A 20,345-nucleotide genomic window follows, 5' to 3' on the forward strand; every position below is an offset into this window, starting at 1 on the left:
CTCCTTGAAGAGGTCCTTTACATCCCTTGTAAGTTGGATTCCTAGGTATTTTATTCTCTTTGAAGCAATTGTGAATGGAAGTTCATTCCTGATTTGGCTCTCTGTTTGTCTGTTACTGGTGTATAAGAATGCTTGTGATTTTTGCACATTAATTTTGTATCCTGAGACTTTGCTGAAGTTGCTTATCAGCTTAAGGAGATTTTGGGCTGAGACAATGGGGTTTTCTAAATATACAATCCTGTCATCTGCAAAGAGGGACAATTTGACTTCTTCTTTTCCTAACTGAATACCCTTGATTTCTTTCTCTTGCCTGTTTGCCCTAGCCAGAACTTCCAACACTATGTTGAATAGGAGTGGTGAGAGAGGCCATCCCTGTCTTGTGCCAGTTTTCAAAGGAAATTTTTCCAGTTTTTGCCCATTCAGTATGATATTGGCTGTGGGTTTGTCATAAATAGCTGTTATTATTTTGAAGTACGCTCCATCAATACCGAATTTATTGAGCGTTTTTAGCATGAAGGGCTGTTGAATTTTGTCAAAAGCCTTTTCTGCATCTATTGAGATAATCATGTGGTTCTTGTCTTTGGTTCTGTTTATATGCTGGATTATGTTTATTGATTTGCGAATGTTGAACCAGCCTTGCATCCCAGGGATGAAGCCCACTTGATCATGTTGGATAAGCTTTTTGATGTGCTGCTGAATCCGGTTTGCCAGTATTTTATTGAGGATTTTTGCATCGATGTTCATCAGGGATATTGGTCTAAAATTCTCTTTTTTTGTTGTGTCTCTGCCAGGCTTTGGTATCAGGATGATGTTGGCCTCATCAAATGAGTTAGGGAGGATTCCCTCTTTTTCTATTGATTGGAATAGTTTCAGAAGGAATGGTACCAGCTCCTCCTTGTACCTCTGGTAGAATTCAGCTGTGAATCCATCTGGTCCTGGACTTTTTTTGGTTAGTAGGCTATTAATTATTGCCTCAATTTCAGAGCCTGCTATTGGTCTATTCAGGGATTCAACTTCTTCGTGGTTTAGTCTTGGAAGAGTGTACATGTCCAGAAAATTATCCATTTCTTCTAGATTTTCTAGTTTATTTGCGTAGAGGTGTTTATAGTATTCTCTGATGGTAGTTTGTATTTCTGTGGGGTCGGTGGTGATATCCCCTTTATCATTTTTTATTGCATCTATTTGATTCTTCTCTCTTTTCTTCTTTATTAGTCTTGCTAGCGGTCTGTCAATTTTGTTAATCTTTTCAAAAAACCAACTCCTGGATTCATTGATTTTTTGGAGGGTTTTTTATGTCTCTATCTCCTTCAGTTCTGCTCTGATCTTAGTTATTTCTTGCCTTCTGCTAGCTTTTGAATGTGTTTGCTCTTGCTTCTCTAGTTCTTTTAATTGTGATGTTAGAGTGTCAATTTTAGATCTTTCCAGCTTTCTCTTGTGGGCATTTAGTGCTGTAAATTTCCCTCTACACTCTGCTTTAAATGTGTCCCAGAGATTGTGGTATGTTGTATCTTTTTTCTCTTTTTTTTTTTTTTTTTTTTTTTTTTTTTTTTTTTTTTTTGAGAGGGAGTCTCGCTCTGTCGCTGAGGCTGGAGTGCAGTGGCTGGATCTCAGCTCACTGCAAGCTCCGCCTCCCGAGTTCACGCCATTCTCCTGCCTCAGCCTCCCGAGTAGCTAGGACTACAGGAGCCTGCCATCTCTCCCGGCTAGTTTTTTTTTGTATTTTTTAGTAGAGACGGGGTTTCACCGAGTTAGCCAGGGTGGTCTCGATCTCCTGACCTCGTGATCCACCCGTCTTGGCCTCCCAAAGTGCTGGGATTACAGGCTTGAGCCACCGTGCCCAGCCATTGTTGGTGTTTTGATAGAGATTGAAATTTATAAATTGTTTTGGAAAGTATACGCATTTTAAAAATATTTATTCTTCCAATGCATGAACATTGAATATGTTTTCATTTTTTGTATCATGTTTTTTGCATCAATATTTTATAGTTTTTATTATTTACGGAGATCTTTCACTTCTGTGGTTAGTTAATTCCTAGGAACTTAATTCTATTTTTAGCTACTGTAAATGTGATAATTTTCTTGATTTATTTTTCAGACTGCTCACTTTGCATATAGAAATGCTACGGACTTTTGTTTGTTGATTTTTATCCTGCAATTTTACAGAATTTGTTAATGGATTCTGATAGTTTTTTTTTTTTTTTTGGTGGTATATTTTTGGTTTTCCAAATATAAGAACAAATTATTTGCAAACAAAAATATTTTGACTTCTTTCTTTTCAGATAAGATGCCTATCATTTCTTTCTCTTGTCTGATTACTTGAGCTAAGAAACTTCAAGTATTACATTGAATAACAGCAATGAAAGCAGGCATCTTTGTTGTGTAGAGGAAAGGCTTTCAGTTTTTTCCCATTCAGTATAGTACTAGCTGTGGGTCTGTCTTATATAACTTTTGTTATGTTGTGACATGTTCCTTCTATACACAGTCGTTTAATGGCGTCTATCATAAATCTATGTTGAATGTTATCAAATGCTTTTTCAGCATTGATTGAAATGATTGTATGGTTTTTGTTCTCCATTGTGTTGGTATAATGCATTACACTGAATGACTTATGTCTCTTCAACCACCCTTGCCTTTTTGGGATAAATCCCACTTGGTCATGATGAATGATCTTTCTAATGTGTTGTTGATTTTAATTTCCTGGCATTTTGTTGAGAATTTTTGCCACAATATTCATTAGTTATATTGGCCAATAGTTTTTTTTGTGTGTATGTGCACGTGTGTGTCTTTTTCTGGTTTTCGTGTCAGGGTAATATTGGTGTCTTTGGATGAGTTTGGTAGTATCCCCCCTTCCTCTATTTTTTAGAATAGTTTGAGTAGAATTGTTATTATTTAAATATTTGGTAGGATTTAGCAGTGAAGCCATCAGGTCCTTGGCTTTTCTTTGCTCAAAGAGTTTTTATTATGGCTTCCATCTTATTACTTGTTATTGGTCTGTTCAAATTTTGGATTTCTTCATGGTTCAATCTTGTTAGGTTATATGTGTCTAGGAATTTATTCAGTTCTAGGTTTTCCAATTTATTGGCATGTAGCTGCTCATAGTAGCCACTACATAGAAATTCTTAGTATCAGTTGTAATGTCTCCTTTTTATCTCTGATTTTATTTATTTGTGTCTTCTCTCTCTCTCTCTCTCTTTTTTTTGTCTGGCTAATGGCTTGTCAGGTTTATTTATCTTTCCAAAAAGACCCAACTCTTCCTTTTATTGATCTTTTGTATCGTTTCCTTCATTTCAATTTTACGTATTTCTGCTTGATCTTTATTATTTTCTTCTATTAATTTGGATTTGGTTTGCTGTTGCTTTTCTGGTTCTTTAAGATACATCACTATGTTGTATATTTACATGTTCTTTTTTTTTTTTTTTGATGTAGGCATTTAGAGCTAAAAACTTTCCTCTTAGTACTGCTTTTTCTGTATCACATGGGTTTTGGTATTTGGTGTTTTTATTATCATTTGTTTCAGGAAATGTTTTAATTTCTTTCTTAATTTCTTTACTGACCCACTGGTTATTTAAGTATATGTTGATTAATTTCCATGTGATTGTATAGTTTCCAAAATTTGTCTTTGTATTGATATCTTGTTTTATTCCACTGTGGTCAGAGAAAATGTTTGATAACATTTACAATTTTTTGAATGTTTTAAAACTAATTTTGTGAATTAATATACAGTGTTTTTGAGAATTAATCATAAGTTAAGAAAAATCATGTGTATTCTGCAGTCACTGGATGAAATGTTCTCTAAATATCTGTTAGGTCCATTTAGTCTATAGTGCAGATGAAGTCTGATATTTGTTTGTAGATTTTCCAACTGGAAGATCTACCCAATGCTGAAAGTGGGGTGTTGAAGTGTCCAGCTATTATTGTACTGCAGTGTGTCTCTCTCTATTGCTCTAATAATATTTGCTTTATATATCTAGATGCTCCAGTATTGGGTGCATATATGTTTACAATTATATTCTCTTGCTGAATTGAACCATTTATCATTATATAGTGACCTTTTTGTCTCTTCTTATAGTTTTTGTCTTGCAACCTATTTTGCCTAATATAAGTATAGCTATCCCACCTCTTGTTTGGTTTCCATTGACATAAAATATCTTTTTCCATCTTCTTTTTTGCATCTGTGTACATCTTTATAGGTGCCTTGTGTTTCTTGTAAGCAAAAGATTATTGGATCTTGCTTATCTTATCTATTCAGCCACTCTAAAACTTTTTATTGGAGAGTTTAGTCCATTTACTTTCAACATTGTAAGGGATAAGTATGAACTTATTCCTGGATTTTGTTGTCTTCTGTTCGTTTTGTGGTATTTTCTCCCTTACTACTTCCCTTTAATAAAGGTGATCTCTGGTGGTATGATTTAATTTCTTGCTTTTCATTTTTTGTGTATCTTTTATATATTTTTTGATTTGAGGTTACCATGAGGCTTGCAAATACTATCTTGTAATCTCTGATTTTAAACGGAAAACAACTTTACAGTGATTGTATAAATGAACAAGGCAAAAGAAAACTAATAAAAGCTCTACACGTTAAGTTTCTTCCTTGTCATTTGTTGTTTTTATTTATATCTTATTGTATTGTCATACTGTCTGTGTCTTGAAACCTTGTTGTTATTATTTTTCATTGGTTCATTTTTTAGTTTTTGGACCTACGATAAGAATAGTTTACCCACCTCAATTACAACCTTATAATATTCTGGGTTTTTTTTTTTTTGTGGTACTTAATAATATCAGTGAGTTTTATACTTTCAGATGATTTGTTGTTTCTCATTAACGTCTTTTTCTTTCATACTGAAAAACTCCCTGTAGCATTTGTTGTAGGAAAGGTCTGGTGTTTGTGAAATCCTTCACCTTTTGTTTGCCTGAGAACGTATTTCTCCTTCATGTTTGAAGGATGTTTTCACCAGATATACTTTTATAGGGTAAAAGCTTTTTTTTTCCTTCAGCACTTTATTTATCTCATGCCACTCTCTCCTTGCTTATAAGGTTTTCACTGAAAAGTTGGCTGTGAGATGTATTGGAGCTCCATTGTGTTATTTATTTTCTCTTGCTTTTAAGATTCTTTCTTTATACTTGATCTTTGGGAACCTTATTATCAAATGCCCTGAGGTAATCTTCTTTGAGTTAAATCCGCTTGGTGTTCTACAACTTTCCTGTACCTGAATATTGATACCTTTCCCTAGGTTTTGGAAGTTCACTGTGATTATCCCTTTGAATAATCTCTCTACTCCTAAGTCATTTTTTACCTCCTCTTGTGTTTGCTTTGTCGAGGCCATTTTTTGTGGTTTGGGTTTGCTTTGTCGAGGCCATTTTTTAGATATTATAAGTGTCCTTTATTGTTTTTATTTGTTTTCTTTTATCTCCTCTGACTTTCTGTTTTTTGAATAGCGTGTCTTCAAACTCACCAACTGCTTCTTCTGCTTGATCAGTTCTGCTATTGAAGAACTCTGACACAGTCTTCAGTATGCCAATTGCATTTTTCAATGGCAGAATTTCTTCTTTATTATTTTTAATTATTTCAATCTTGCTGTTAAATTTATCTGCTATTATTCTTGAATTCCTTCTCCTTGTTATCTTACATTTTTTGAGTTTCCTCAAAATTTCTATTTTGAATTCTGTGTCTGAGAGATCACATATCTCTGTTTTTCCAGGATTGGTCCTTGGTGCCTTATTTATTTCATTTGTTGATATCATATTTTCCTGGATGGTCTTGATGCTTGTGAATTTTTGTCTGTGTGGGCATTGAAAAGTTAGGTATTTATTGTGATCTTCATACTCTAGGCTTATTTGTACCTGTCCTTCTTGGCAAGATTTTCCAGGTATTCAAAGGGACTTTTATGTTGTGGTCTAAGCTGCATCTGCATTAGAGGGCATCCAAAGCCCGGGAACACTGTGATTCTTGCAAACTGCAGACGTACCACCATGTTGGTCTTGGATAGGGTCCAAAAAAATTACCTGAATTACCAGGCAAATTCTTGTTCTCCTTCCTTAGTTTCCCTTTAACAAATGAAGTTTCTCTCTTTCTGTGCTGTGCCATCTGGGACTGGAGATGGGAGGATACAAATGCCTCTGTGGCCACCAGCCCCGGGTCAAACCTAAAACCAGTGTTTCATTGGGTCTCGCACAAGGTCCAGTGTAACCAGTACCTGGCTACCACCTATATTTGCTCAAGGCTCTAGGGCTCTATAATCAGCAGATGGTGAAGCCAGCCAGGCTTGTGCCCTTCCCTTTATGGCTGCAAGTTTCCCCAGGCCTTAGGCTGATCAGTGATGCTGTCTAGGAGCCAGGGGTTGAAGTCTAAAATTTTAGAGATCTACCTGTTGCCCTGTTCTATTGCAGTTAAGCTCGTGCTCAAATTATGAGAAAAAGTCATTTGTACTTTTTCCTCCTCCCTTTTTTTCTCCCCCTTTAACAGGCAAAGAAACCTCTCCTCATGGCCACCACCACCACAGACCCATGGGGGCTATTGCTGTGTTACTGCCAATATTCACTTAACACCAAGGGCTCTTCTTCAGTCAGCTTGTGGTGAATGTTGCCAGGCCTGGGACTCACCCTTCAGGACAGTGGGCTCCCTTCTGGCCCAGGGTAGATCCAGAAATGCCATCCAAGAGCCAAGACCTAGAATCAAGGACCCCAAGAGCCTACTTGGTGCTCTACCCTACTGTGGCAGAGCTGGTACCTGAAGCCAACATGTCCCAGTGTCTTATCAATGGCCCATAACTTATGACTTGTGTATTTCTAATGGTTCTTCTGGGACCAAGGGCTTGTTAGTCAGCCAGTGATATCTCTCTCCAGGATTGAGCCTTTCTCTTCAAGGTGGTGAGTTCCTTTCTGGCCCAGGGTGTGCCTAGAATTGTTGTCTGCAAGCTAGGGCCTGTACTCAAGGATTTATGACTCTGTCAGGTGCCCTATCCTACTGTTTCTGAGCTGGTATCCAAGGTGCAAGAAAAAATTCTCTTTACTCTTTCCTCTCATCTCCTCAAGCAGAATAAAGGAGTCACTTTTGTTGCTTCAAGCTGCACTGCCTGGTGTTGAGGGAGGTGTGGTTCAAGTACTTTCTTTGCTGCCCTGGCTGGTTTTCCATGTCCACTGGCTCTGAGCCCAGAACAGCACTAGGAATTGCTCAGGAATTGCAGTCTTTGCAGCTCAGATGGACTTTCAAATATATTTAGGACCCCAGAGCCCTTTAGCCCATGGTGGTAAGGCTTGCTGAATTTCAAGTTCTCACTGCTGGGATGCACAATTCCCCTCTGGTTGGAGTTGGTGTAAATGCTCCTTCTGAGTTCAAACATTGGCTGAGTTTAGCCTGTTTTTGCTTTCTGCTGTGAACAGGGCCACACTGAGTTCAATGCAGGGTCTCACAGTTGCCACAATTTTTCTCTCCCAAGCACACAGATTTTCTTTGCCACATGGCCACTGGCAGGAGATGGGGATGGGACACTGTCAGAAATTCAAGACTGTATTTTTTACCATCTTCAGTGCCTCTTTCAGTGATATGGAGTTAAACCAGGTGCTGTAATTGCTTACCTGATTTTTTGGTTCTCATGAAGATTCTTTTAATGCAAAATTTGTGTAAATTGATGTTCCTGTAAGAGGGACAGTTGGTGAAGGCATCTATTCAGCTATCTTGCTCTGCTTTCCCAGTTTTATTTTTTCCCTTCCAATTCATATGACTCATATTTGTTTGCCTTGCTTACTGCACTGGCTTTAACTTTAGTATTATGTTAAATAAGCGTGGTGAGACTGATGTTGTTGCCTGTTCCTTATATTATCAGAAAAACACTCAGCTTTTCACCATTAAGTATGGTTTAGCTGTAGGTTTTTTGTACATGTTCTTTATCAAGTTTAGGAAGTCTGCCTCTATTCCTAACTGTCTGAGAGTTTTAAATCGTGAATGCATGTCACATATATAATTTAATTTTTTTCTAATAATCCTGTAAAAAGTATTTTTTAAAAAATTGGAGACTCACGGTGGGATGCTGGGAGGGGATTGAGGAATAAAAAATTATTTAATGGGTACAATGTACATTATTTGGGTAGATGGTTACAGTAAAAGCCGAGACTAAACCACTAGGCAATATGTCCATGTTACAAAATGGCCCTTGTACCCCTAAAATTTATACAAATAAAAAGCAGTATTAGTTTTAATAGACCTTATTTAACCTAGTATAACAAAGTATTAGTGTTTCATCACATAATCAATATAAAATTTTGATTAAATAAATATTTTACATCCTTTTTGCATCAAGTCTTAGAAATCTGGTGTTTATTTTACACTTACAGCACATCCCAATTTAGGCTAACAAGATGTGGTTAGTAGCTAGTGTGTTGGACAGAGCAGGTCTAAAGTGGCAAAACCTGAGAAAAGAAAGAGTTGAGCCTCCTCTCAACCAAAAAACTTGAGTTTTCCTATTTTTTTCTTTAATATTTATGAAGCTCCCATAATGAACAGGATAACATAGTTTATCTGGGTATTGTGAATTCTCAATTCAAACCAGCCGTAATGTAATGTAACAATTTTATGCTCTATATTTAAAAACGTAGTTTTATGTGTAGATTGCTTTAGCTTGATAATGAGGAAATCAATGGATAGAGAATTATCCAATTTGGCCACCAGCATAGTTAGAGCCCCTGTATTAACCATATTAGAATATCCTAAAATCATAGGACATCAGTGGATTAGTACGGTTGACAAAATGTAAAATTATAGTTCTCTCACCAAACAGCTGTATAACCTTGGGTAAATCCCTTGACCTCCTTGGGCCTCGGTTTACCTATCTGAAAAATAAAGGTTTTAAGTATCTTCTAATTCTAAGATTGTAACAAAATTCTTTGATTCATGTGTTCTATCAACAAATATTTTAAAGAGCTCCATTATGTGCCAGGCATTGAACTTGAGATTGCAAACTTTATTCTTTACTCTTTGCTTTCTTAGTGCTTATAGTCTCTTGAGGGAGATGCAATTAAACAGCTAATTTCAAAAATAAGTTACAGTGATTAAAATGCCATAGAGGAAAAACTGAAGGTTATCTAGCTTACTTGGCAGGGAGAGGAGATCAGGAAAGGCTTCCCTGATGTTTAAGCATGTTATTCAGTAGCTTTTTGTCCAATTATTGAACTCTTTTATGATACAAACTAAAACATTAGCATAAATTTAAGCATATTCAGTAGTTATATTCTAAATGCCCATAAGATAAACACAGTATTCCAAGACAAAAGTCTTTTCTCCTTGTAGACAGAAACTATGTAATATTAATAATGATAATAAAATTATTTGGATGAAAACAATAAGAATATCTGTTGTATGACTTTGAAAATATGGCATATACCAATTGTAAAAGGAATTGGGTTTGCTTAATCTGGAAATGTCTTGGGGTTGCTGTGAGGTAGGGGATAAGGTAGCTTTATTCAGAGAGCTGAAGAGTTGTCACAGGGAAGCAGTGACAATTTTGTTCTGTGTGGTCTCATGGAGAAAACTGCATCAAGAAAGATATCAGAAAAATCTAAGGAAAAAATTTTTAAATAGCCAGAGGGTCCACAGTCTGTGTAGAAGGGTTGTGGGTTGGGGAAACTTAAAGTTCTAACAAATGAGGTGGACTTGATAACCTTCATAATTCCTTTCAACTTTGAAATTCCAGAAAATTCACCATTATATAGGGAGATGAAAAACCAAAGAAATCCATTGGATAGTTTTTCTGATTTTGGAAATGAAACATTGACAAAATGCAGACATTGAGTGGATAAACAACCTGGACGGTAGAATTTTAAAATTTAATAACTGAGAAAAAGGCTGAAAACTATCTAAAACCCAGGATATATGTGGCTGGAGATCAAAAGTATCAGGGATTTGAAAAATAAAAATAAAACAAGCAACCAGAGCATAACTACCTGGCCAAATCAAAGAGACTATTGCATGGAGGGAAGGCATCTTTTAAATACTTGAAAGATAGTCCAAATTCAGAGAACAGGGAAGTGCACAATTTGTAGGGCTCAGGGGAGAGGGTGGGTCAAAATTTCTAGGAACCTAAGATGGGAGTAGAAGTGGGAGTAGGGAGGCTTCCTGATGAAGCACAGAATTTAGTGATGTGGTGATGTGTTCCAGGATGGGAAAAATGAATGCTTGTCTCTGTCCTTTGTTTTATTATTTCAATTTTTATCATATGCCTACCCCCAAATTCTGATGCTCTGCACTCTAAGTATCTCTCTTTCTCTTTAAATAAAAAAATAAATGTGTAAGTATATATATATATATGTATGTATATTTTACTTACTTTAAGACAATTTTGTTTTCTGAACTTAAAAATCAGAGGACCTGAAACTCTGCTCAGTCTTCAAAAAATTTGAGTTAGTAAAGATGGTTTTAACTTATGTGCTGACCTTTGAATAATTTTTTCCCTATTTTGGGTCAGTAGCACTTGATGGAAAAAAAAAACCTACTTATGATTTTAGTGCTACAGCCATGCTGACATTATGGTTGGTAGGGGTAGGAATAACAAAGGCAGATTATCAAGGGTTTCTATATTTCTGGCCGATCATAGTGGCAGTATGTATTTCTTCCAAGGTTCTTAAAATTAGAAGAAAGCCTAAGAATGCCATAAGAAAGAATGAGATCATGTTCTTTTTTTTTTTTTTCCCTCCCCAGGGACATGGATGGAGTGGAGGCCATTATCCTTAGCAAACTAACACAGGAACAGAAAACCAAATACTACATGTTCTCCCTTACAAGTGGGAGCTCAATGATGAGAATGCATGGACACATAGAGGGGAACAATGCACATTGAGGGGGTTTCAGAGGGCGGAGAGTGGGAGCAGAGAGAGAATCAGGAAAAAATAACTAATGGGTAATAGACTTAATACCTGGGTGATGAAATAATCTATACAACAAACTGCCATGACACAAGTTTGCCTATGTAACAAACCTGCACTTGTACCCTTGAACTTAAAATAAAAGTTTAAAAACAAGGCATAATTTTCTGCTTTTACATGACAGTAAGGTGAAAAGGTATTTGAAGGACACCAAGAAACCCATTACTTGGCTGGAATGAAAGGAGTGGATTGTCAAGAGATTACACATGGACCTGCCATATAGTCCTATTGAGGCTTCATTTTGAACCCAAACAGAGACATTCTTGAGTCTTTATTCCTATTTAACTCCTTCCTCAGTGATGCCCTAAATCTGAGTTCCTTCTTTACTTAAGGCTTTATATAAACTTTTATAATTAAGATTTGATGAAACCATTTTTAAAAGAATTTGAGTTATTACTAACAAACGTTTCCTATTAGTGGAATTTCTTACATATTATTCCCATGAAATGCCAATGGCTGATATTGATAATGAAATTATAATTAGACATAGCTGTGTGATGTTCCCAAATTTATTTGTCAAGTCTCTTGCTTGCATGCCTGCTCTTTCACTGATAAATGGCTCACCCAGATGTTGAAAACTTGTAGTAGATTTGAGAATAAGTCCTGTCATTTGAGATTTTCCTGATAGATTTGCCTTTTAGCAATGCATTCTTAGGTGAAAATTATGACCAACACATATTAGACTTGCTACCTCCAGGCTTGGATATTTGTGGGCACTCAAGGTCATATGGAGGCTGTCCCACACCATCCAGCTGGTAGCCAGAGGAATGGGAGCTATTCTATCCTCTACAGCTGTTTAAGAGGGTAGATATTCAGATTTTTTTGGAAGGCTTAAAGTATCAGCCCTGTTAAAGTGTGAGAACATACTTCTCAGTAAGTTTAAAATGGCCTAATACAACAAACTTGGCACTATTGTACCTCAATTAAAACACAGAAAAACAGTGTCTTCACAGCTACCTGTCAGTTAAGAGTGATGTATTCTACTTGCTTCAAAATTATTTTAAAAATATCACATTTGAATGACACTTTGGAAATTACAAAGTATGTTTACTTTTTTGTTTGTTTCAGTTGATATTCTCAACAGCCTCTTGAGGGAGGTGTAACTTTCTTCATTTTACAAATGAAGAAATAGGGTTGGAAAGGCTAAGGGACTGTCTTGAGATTTCACAGCTGTGAAAATGCAAAGCTGGAACTCATTAAAATCTGCGTTTACTGCCTCCAAATCTAGTGTTCTTTTTCTGGTATTGCACTTCCTATCAATTGATGGCCAAGAAACTGTGAAACTGAAATAGATCACGTAATAAATAAATGGCAGAACTGGGACACTGAAAAAGTTCAGACCTTGAACACTCTCCACTCCCTCACAATTATTTCCCTTAGCATTTGAATCCAAACTCTCTCTGCATTTAAAAAAAATCTCAATTGCCTTCCTTGTATAAATTCCTCCCTCATAACTGAGGGATATGCCACGTACTCAGTGTAGAGTACTATGACCCCTACTTGTCTTGCTTTGGGTTCCTTGCAAAACAGATCCTGAGATAAGGACTTGAGAGTCAGTTGTTTGTTAGGGAGGTGAGCCTAAGAAGCAAAAATAAGGCAGCAGGGAGCATGAGACAGGACAGAAAGAAATGCCAGTATTAGGAAAGCATTATTGAAGTTCTTTATGGAGGAAAAGGGGTAGTTTAGGATTGCCCGCAGTGGTTTTAACTCACTTAAACTTCTTTGAGTATTGCTTGAGAGGGCTGTGAGGCCTCAGTTCAGGCCCTAAAACAGAAAGTAGAAGCACACTCTAGATAATATCTGAAGATATGGATCCTGTTTTTTTCTTAGTTTTGCAAGTCTTCTCGCTAATGTATCAACTCTCACTCCCATCATCAAAAATCAGGAAGGCAAGCAGGTAGGCAAACAAACAAAATGACTAGAATAACTGCTCATCTGTTTATTTAACAACAAACCTTGACAAGAATTGGAGAAGTGATGTTGTTTGTTTGAGATTATTGTGAAAAAACTGGGAAAACATTGGGGTATTCAAGAGCTAGGACTAGTACAAAGTTATTGAAACTTGAAGATGATAACTATTATTTACTGAGAATTTATTATGTGCCTGTCATTATACTTAGTTCTTTACATGCATCACCTTGTTTAATTGTCACAATTCTAGGTTCTTTTTTTTTTTTATTGTACTTTAAGTTCTTGGATACATGTGCAGAATGTGCAGCTTTGTTACATTCGTATACACGTGCCATGGTGATTTGTTGCACCTATCAACCCGTCATCTACATTAGGTATTTCTCCTAATGCTATCCCTCCCTTAGCCCCCCACCCCCTGACAGGCCCCAGTGTGTGATGTTTCCCTCCCTGTGCCCAGGTGTTCTCATTGTTCAACTCCCACTTCTGAGTGAGAACATGTGGTGTTTGAATTTCTGTTTTTTTTTTTTTTTTTTTTTTTTTTTTTGTTAGTTTGCTGAGAATGATGGTTTCTGGCTTTATCCATGTCCCTGCAAAGGACATGAACTTATCCTTTTAATATGGCTTCATACTATTACATGATAGATGTGCCACATTTTCTAATTATTGATGGGCATTTGAGTTGGTTCCAAGCCTTTGCTATTGTGAATAGTGCTGCAATAAACATACATGTACATGTGCCTTTATAGTAGAATGATTTATAATCCTTTGGGCATATACCCAGTAATGAGATTGCTGGGTCAAATGATGTTTCTGGTTCTAGATCCTCGAGTAATCGCCACGCTGTCTTGCACAATGGTTGAACTAATTTGCACTCCCACCAACAGTGTAAAAGTGTTCCTGTTTCTTCACATCCTCACCAGCGTCTGTTGTTTCCTGACTTTTTAATGATCGCCATTTTAAAGGGCATGAGATGGTATCTCATTTTGGTTTTGATTTGCATTTCTCTAATTACCAGTGATAATGAGCTTTTTTTTTCATATATTTGCTGCCTGCATAAATGTCTTCTTTTGATAAGTGTCTGTTCATATTCTTAGCCCATTTTTTGATGGAGTTGTTTGTTTTTTTCTTGAAAACTTGTTTAAGTTCTTTGTATATTCTGGATATTAGCTCTTTGTCAGATGGATAGATTGCAAAAATTTTCTCCCCATTCTGTAGGTTGCCTGTTCTCTCTGATGATAACTTCTTTTGCCATGCAGAAGCTCTTTAGTTTATATCCTTTGCCCACTTTTTGATGGGGTTGTTTGTTTTTTTCTTATAAATGTTTTTAAGTCCCTTGCATATTCTGGATATTAGCCCTTGGCCAGATGAATAGATTGCAAAATTTTTCTCCCATTCTGTAGGTTGCCTGTTCAGTCTGATGATAGTTTCTTTTGCTGTGCAGAAGCTCTTTAGTTTAATTAGATCCCATTTGTCTATTTTGGCTTTTGTTGCCATTGATTTTGGTGTTTTAGTCGTGAAGTCTTTGTCCATACCTATGTCCTGAGTGGTATTTCCTAGGTTTTCTTCTAGAGTTTTTATGATTTTAGGTCTTACATTTAAGTCTTTTTTTTTTTTTTTTTTTTTTTTTTTTGAGACGGAGTCTCGCTCTGTTGCCCAGGCTGGAGTGTAGTGGCCGGATCTCAGCTCACTGCAAGCTCCGCCTCCCGGGTTCAGGCCATTCTCCTGTCTCAGCCTCCTGAGTAGCTGGGACTACAGGCGCCCGCCACCTCGCCCGGCTAGTTTTTTGTATTTTTTAGTAGAGACGGGGTTTCACCGTGTTAGCCAGGATGGTCTCGATCTCCTGACCTAGTGATCCACCCGTCTCGGCCTCCCAAAGTGCTGGGATTACAGGCTTGAGCCACCGCGCCCGGCCTACATTTAAGTCTTTAATCCACCTGAGTTAATTTATGTATAAGGTGTAAGAAAGGGGTCCAGTTTCAGTTTTCCGCCTATGACTAGCCAGTTCTCCAAACACTATTTATTACATAGGGAATTATTACCCCATTGCTTGTTTTTGTCAGGTTTGTCAAAGATCAGATGGTTGTAGATGTGTGGCATTACTTCTGAGGCCTCTGTTCTGTTCCATTGGTCTATATATCTGTTTTGGTACCAGTACAATGCTGTTTTGTTTACTGTACTCTTGTAGTATAGTTTGAAGTCAGGTAGCCTGATGCCTCCAGCTTTGTTCTTTTGGCTTAGGATTGTCTGGGGTGTGGGCACTTTTTTGGTTCCATATGAAGTTTAAAATAGTTTTTATTCTGATGCTGTGAAGAAAGTCAGTGGTAGCTTGCTGGGGATAGCATTGAATGTATACATTACTTTGGGCAGTGTGACCATTTCACAATACTGATTCTTCCTATCGATGAACATGGAATGTTTTCCCATTTGTTTGTTTCCTCTCTTATTTCCTTGAGCAGTGGTTTGTAGTTCTCCTTGAAGAGTTCCTTCACATCCCTTGTAAGTTGTACTCCTAGGTATTTTATTCTTTTTGTAGCAATTATGAATGGGAGTTCACTCATGATTTGGCTGTTTGCCGATTATTGGTGTATAGGAATGCTTTTGATTTTTGCACATTGATTTTGTACTCTGAGACTTTGCTGAAGTTGCTTAGCAGCTAAAGAAGATTTTGGGTTGAGATGATGGGGTTTTCTAAATATACAATCATGTCATCTGCAAACGGAGACAATTTGACTTCCTGTCTTTCCATCTGAATACCCTTTATTTCTTTCTCTTGCCTTATTACCCTGGTCAGAACTTCCAATACTATGTTGAATATAAGTGGTGAGAAAGGGCATCCTTGTCTTGTGCCAGTTTCCAAAGGGAATGCTTCCAGCTTTTGACCATTCACTATGCTATTGTCTGTGTGTTTGTTATAAATAGCTCTTATTATTCTGAGATATGTTGCATCAATACCTACATTATTGAGAGTTTTTAGCATGAAGCAATGTTGAATTTTATCGAAGGTGTTTTCTGCATCTATTGAGATAATCATGTGGTTTTTGTCCTTGGTTCTGTTTATGTGATGGATTACGTTTATTCATTTGCATTTGTTGAACCAGCCTTGCATCCCAGGGATGAGGCCGACTTGATCGTGTTGGATAAGCTTTTTGATGTGCCGCTGCGTTTGGTTTGCAAGTATTTTACTGAGGATTTTTGCATCACTATTCATCAGGGATATTGGCTTGAAATTTGCTTTGTTGTGTCTCTGCCAGGTTTTGGTATCAGTAGGATGCTGGTCTCATAAAATGAGTTAGGGAGGAATTCCTCTTTCTCTGTTGATTGAGGTAGTTTCAGAAGGAATGATACCACCTCCTCTTTGTACCTCTGGTAGAATTCGGTTCTGAATCCATCTGGTCCTGGGCTTTTCTCTGTTATTAGGCTATTAATTACTGCCTCAGTTTCAGAGCTTGTTATTATTCTCTTCAGGAATTTGACTTCTTCCTGGTTTAGTCTTGGGTGGGTGTATGTGTCCAGGAATTTATCCATTTCTTTTAGATTTTCTAGTTTATTTGTGTAGAGGTGTTTATAGTATTCTCTGATTGTAGTTTGTAGTTGTGTGGGATCAGGGGTTAGTTCTCCTTTAACATTTTTAATTTTTTCTACTTGATTTCTCTCTCTTTTCTTCTTTATTAGTCTGGCTAAAGATCTATTTTGTTAATCTTTTAAAAAAACTAGCTTCTGGGTTCATTGATTTTTTGAAGGGTTTTTTGTGTCTCCATCTCCTTCAGTTCTGCTCCAATCTTAGTTATATCTTGTCTTCTGCTAGCTTTTAAATGTGTTTGTTCTGGCTTCTCTAGTTATTTTAATTGTGATGTTAGGGTTTCAATTTTAGATCTTTCCCGTTTTCTCCTGTGGGCACTTAGTGCTATAAATATCCCTGTAAACACTGTTTTAGCTGTGTCCCAGAGATTGTGATACAGTGTGTGTTTGTTCTCATTGGTTTAAAAGAAGTGATTTATTTTTGCCTTATTTTCATTATTTACCCAGTAGTCATTCAAGAGAAGGTTGTTCAATTTCCATGTAGTTTTGCTGCTTTGAATGAGTTTCTTAAACCTAAGTTCTAATTATATTGCACTGTGGTCTGAAAGACTTTGTTATGATTTCTGTTCTTTTGCATTTGCTGAGGAGTGCTTTACCTCCAATTATGTGGTCAATTTTAGAGTAAGTGCGATATAGTGCTGAGAAGAATGCATATTTTGTTGATTTGGGGTGGAGAGTTCCGTAGATGTCTACTATTCTGCTTGGTCCAGAGCTGAGTTCAAATCCTGAATATCCTTGTTTATTTTCTGTCTTGTTGATCTGTTTATTATTGACTAGTGGGGTGTTAACGTCTCCCACTAGTATTGTGTGGGAGTCTAAGTCTCTTTGTAGGCCTCTAAGAACTTGCTTTATGAACTTGGGTGTTCCTGTATTGGGTGCATATGTATTTAGGATAGTTAGCTCTTCTTGTTGCATTGATCTCTAGGGACTTCTTATTTGTGTTTCATAGAAAATGAATCTGAGACTCAAGAAAATTAAGTAGCTTTTTAAAAATACACATCTGGTAAATGGTTGAACTTGGATGAATGCCATCAAATGCATTATCAATGTTATGATTTTCCTCAAGCCTTTTCTGCCACAATTATTCAGATACATTTCACATACCATAAAATGCACTCTAAATTTAAAGTATACAGTTCAATGGCTTATAGAATATTAAAAGAATTATGTGCAATCATAACCTTTATATTATTTTAGAAAATTGTCAACATCTCTAAAATAAATTTCATACTGACATGGTTTGGCTTTGTGTCCTCACCCAAATCTCTCTTGAATTATAATCCCATAATCTCCACCTTTGGTGGGAGGGACCTGGTGGGAGGTAATTGAATCATTGCGGTGGCTTCCCCTATGCTATTCTGATGATAGTGAGAAAATTCTCGTGAGATTTAATGTTTTATAAGGGGCTTCCTCACTTGTTTGGCTCTCATTCTTCTCCTTTCTGCTGTCACATGAGGAAGAACATGTTTGTTTCCCATTTCATCATGATTGTAAGTTTCCTGCTGCCTCTCCAGCAATGCTGAACTGTGAGTCAATTAAACCTCTTTTCTTTATAAATTACCAAGTCTCGGCATGTCTTTATTAGCGGTGTGAAAACAGACTAATAAAGTAAATTTGTACTAAGAGAGTGACATGCTGCTATATGAATATTCAAAAATGTGAAAGTAACTTTGGAACTGTATAACAGGCAGAGGTTGGAACAGTTTAGAGGACTCAGAAGAAGACAAGAAACTGTGGGAAAGTTTGGAACTTCCTAGAGACTTATTGAATGGCTTTAACCAAAATTCTGATAGTGATATGGACAATGAAGTCTAGGCTGAAATAGTCTCAGATGGAGATGATAAACTTGTTGGAAACTAGAGTAAAGATCACTCTTGTGATGCAGAGACTGGTGGCATTTTGCCCCAGCTCTAGAGATCTGTGAAACTTTAAACTTAAGAGAGAAGATTTAGGGTATCTAGCAGAAGAAATTTCTTTCTTTTTTCTTTTTTTCTTTTTTCTTTTGTTATTATACTTTAAGTTCTAGGGTGCATGTGCATAACGTGCAGGTTTGTTACATATGTATACTTGTGCCATGTTGGCGTGCTGCACCCATCAACTCATCAGCACCCATCAACTCGTCATTTACATCAGGTATAACTCCCAATGCAATCCCTCACCCCTCCGCCCTCCCCATGATAGGCCCCGGTGTATGATGTTCCCCTTCCCGAGTCCAAGTGATCTCATTGTTCAGTTCGCACCTATGAGTGAGAACATGTATTTGGTTTTCTGTTCTTGCGATAGTTTGCTGAGAATGATGGTTTCCAGCTGCATCCATGTCCCTACAAAGGACACAAACTCATCCTTTTTGATGGTTGCATAGTATTCCATGGTGTATATGTGCCACATTTTCTTAATCCAGTCTGTCACTGATGGACATTTGGGTTGATTCCAAGTCTTTGCTATTGTGAATAGTGTCACAATAAACATATGTGTGCATGTGTCTTTATAGCAGCATGATTTATAATCCTTTGGGTATATACCCAGTAATGGGATGGCTGGGTCATATAGTACTTCTAGTTCTAGATCCTTGAGGAATCGCCATACTGTTTTCCATAATGGTTGAACTAGTTTACAATCCCACCAACAGTGTAAAAGTGTTCCTATTTCTCCACGATCCTCTCCAGCACCTGTTGTTTCCTGACTTTTTAATGATTGCCATTCTAACTGGTGTGAGATGGTATCTCATTGTGGTTTTGATTTCCATTTCTCTGATGGCCAGTGATGATGAGCATTTTTTCATGTGTCTGTTGACTGTATGAATGTCTTCTTTTGAGGACTGCCTGTTCATATCCTTTGCCTACTTTTTGATGGGGTTGTTTGTTTTTTTCTTGTAAATTTGTTTGAGTTCTTTGTAGGTCCTGGATATTAGCCCTTTGTCAGATGGGTAGATTGCAAAAATTTTCTCCCATTCTGTAGGTTGCCTGTTCACTCTGATGGTAGTTTCTTTTGCTGTGCAGAAGCTCTTTAGTTTAATTAGATCCCATTTGTTAATTTTGGCTTTTGCTGCCGTTGCTTTTGGTGTTTTAGACATGAAGTCTTTGCCCATGCCTATGTCCTGAATGGTACTACCGAGGTTTTCTTCTAGGGTTTTTATGGTATTAGGTCTAACATTTAAGTCTCTAATCCATCTTGAATTAATTTTCGTATAAGGAGTAAGGAAAGGATCCAGTTTCAGCTTTCTACTTATGGCTAGCCAATTTTCCCAGCACCATTTATTAAATAGTGAATCCTTTCCCCATTTCTTGTTTCTGTCAGGTTTGTCAAAGATCAGATGGCTGTAGATGTGTGGTATTATTTCTGAGAACTCTGTTCTGTTCCATTGGTCTATATCTCTGTTTTGGTACCAGTCCCATGCTATTTCAGCTCATGAAAGCAGCCAAGAGGGGGGGCTGTACTCAACAAAGCCACAAGGGTGGAGCTGCCCAAGGCCATGGGAGTCTCCGTTTTGCATCAGTGTGCCCTTGATGTGAGACATGGAGTCAAAGAACATCATGTAAAAACTTTAAATTTTAATGACTGCCCTATTGGATTTTGGACTTGCATGGGACCTGTAACCTCTTTGTTTTGGTCAATTTTCCCATTTTCAGTGGTATTTTTGCTCAATGCCTGTACCCCTACTGTATGTAGGAAGTAACAAACTTGCTTTTGATTTTGCAATCTTATAGGTGGAAGGGTTTTTTCTTGTCTCAGATGAGAATTTGGACTTACTTAGTCTTTTAGGCTTATGCTGGAATGAGTTGAGATTTTGAGAGACTGTTGGAAAGGCATGGTGTTTTGAAATGTGAAAGCATGAACTTTGGGAGTGGCAAGGGTGGAATGATATGGTTTGACTTTGTATTTCCACCCAAACCTCATCTTGAATTGTAATCCCATAATCCCCACGTGTGGTGGGAGGGACC

The sequence above is a fragment of the Macaca mulatta genome, chromosome X (genome assembly GCF_049350105.2).
Source record: "Macaca mulatta isolate MMU2019108-1 chromosome X, T2T-MMU8v2.0, whole genome shotgun sequence".
Classification (NCBI taxonomy): domain Eukaryota; kingdom Metazoa; phylum Chordata; class Mammalia; order Primates; family Cercopithecidae; genus Macaca; species Macaca mulatta.